This window comes from Babylonia areolata, chromosome 12 (genome assembly GCF_041734735.1).
Source record: "Babylonia areolata isolate BAREFJ2019XMU chromosome 12, ASM4173473v1, whole genome shotgun sequence".
NCBI classification, from domain to species: Eukaryota; Metazoa; Mollusca; class Gastropoda; order Neogastropoda; family Buccinidae; genus Babylonia; species Babylonia areolata.
The window spans coordinates 35,181,729-35,183,678 of record NC_134887.1 but is presented as its reverse complement, the minus strand read 5'-3'; the positions used below and the strand labels follow the sequence as shown (position 1 = coordinate 35,183,678).

General features: G+C 41.8%; 1 protein-coding gene across 1 annotated transcript in view; it reads right to left on the bottom strand.

The window, feature by feature from the left end:
* LOC143288567 (sulfotransferase 1B1-like) overlaps positions 1 to 1,437 on the bottom strand; it is a 19,727-nt gene extending 18,290 nt beyond the window's left edge. Inside the window, exon 1 of the mRNA XM_076597179.1 lies at positions 1,282 to 1,437. The gene's annotated coding sequence lies outside the window, so the exon portion shown is untranslated. The remainder of the gene's footprint in view (positions 1 to 1,281) is intronic.
* Positions 1,438 to 1,950: the final 513 nt, after the last annotated feature.

Here is a 1,950-nt window from a genome sequence, read left to right as displayed (position 1 = left end):
AGTTTAAACCAAGAAAATATGCAATACTTGGAAAATACTTAAGTCACATCCTGACAAAAACTCAACGAAACGGAACTAAAGAAAAACAAAAATGTAATGATAATAAAATATCAAAATGAATGGGGACAGACTCGACCATCCATTCAAAAATATATCAAACCTATACAGACTGCCTCAACAATACACTCAAGTATGCAATATTATGTTTTCTGTTTTGTCCAAATAAAATAGTAACTTCTGTACTGACTATAATTAAGTGTCTTCTATGCTGTTGATACTATTCTGACTTATGTACCTTTGTCTCATTGTTTGAGCTTCTGCAATGAATTTAGCAACCGATCTAATTATGATTTCATTATCACATGACAAAACAGTAACAACATCATGGCTTTTAGCCATCTCTGTTTTAAAGAATACGCATTTTTCTCGCACAGTATTATAATTTTTACACTGAAAAAGAAAATGTTTTTCATCATCCACCTGGTATCCACAGAAAGGGCATGGTGATTGTATAGAAGTCCCAGGTTCAAACCATCTCCTGTTTGCATTAAAACCCAGAGTTCTTAACCTAAATCTCGCATAATTTATTCTGTGCCCTTTGTCTGTAATGATTCTGAGATATGTTTCTGGTTGAAATATACTTTTAAAAGAAAAGAACCAACTATTGTTTTCTTTACTTTCCATGTCAGAATGCCAGTTTTGTTTGAAGGAACAAATGAGTCTGTCTCTGAATTCTGTAATAAACTGCTGTTTGTTTCCTATACCCTGGGACTTCATAGTCACAGAGAGAGAGAGAGAGAGAGAGAGAGAGAGAGAGAGAGAGAGAGAGAGAACTGGCGTGCTATACGAAAAAGGCGTCTGCTATACAGCTCGTATGTACACGTGCGAGTGAGAGAGAGAGAGAGAGAGGCAGGGGAGGATGAGGGGGAGGGGGGGGGGGAATATATAGATAGATAGACAGATAGATACCCCCCAGTGCAAATCAGTTTTAAAGGCTAAAGGTTAATACTCTTTCCACATTGTTACGGAAAGTGAAGACGTCTGGATTTGGATGTACTGTTCTCTCTCTCCCTTCCCCCCTCTCTCTCCTTCTCTCTCTCGTTGTGTCTGTACACACACACACACACACACACACACACACACACACACACATCTATCTATCTATCTATATGGGGGGGGGGATATATATATATATATATCATGGTCAGAAAACAAAACAGCTTTGGCAATAGATACCAGGATAAAATGACAGACTTCAAGTGAAATACAGCTTCAACTCACCCTCTTCACTCAGATATCTGCAGCAGACTGGTCAGTGGACAGAAGCGGCAGGTTCACGTCCCTACGTGTGTGAGAACAGCACACTGCAACTGTTTGCTTTGTCACACTGCTATCAAACTGCACTCTTCAACTTTGATAGGCAGCACACACTCGCATGACCCGAATAGTCAAATGCACTATTACAAGGCTGCACTTTTCAGATAAGAAAACTGACGCGTTCTCAAATCGGCTGTTACACACAGACACACACACACACACACACACACACAGACACGTATGCGTGCACGCACATACTCAAAAATACACACGCACAAACACACACGCACACACACACACACACACACACACACACGTATGCGTGCACGCACATACTCAAAAACACTCAACACACAAACACACATACACACACACACGCGCGCGCGCGCTGACGCACGCACGCACACACACACACACACACACACACACACACACGTACGTGCGCACGTGCACGCACATACCAAAAAATACTCGACGCACAGACACACAGACACGGACACAAACACAGACAGACACAGACACACACACACACGCACGCACGCACGCACGCACACACGTAGATGCGCACGTGCACACACATATTAAAAAAAATACTCAACACAAAGACACACAGACACACAGACACAGACACAG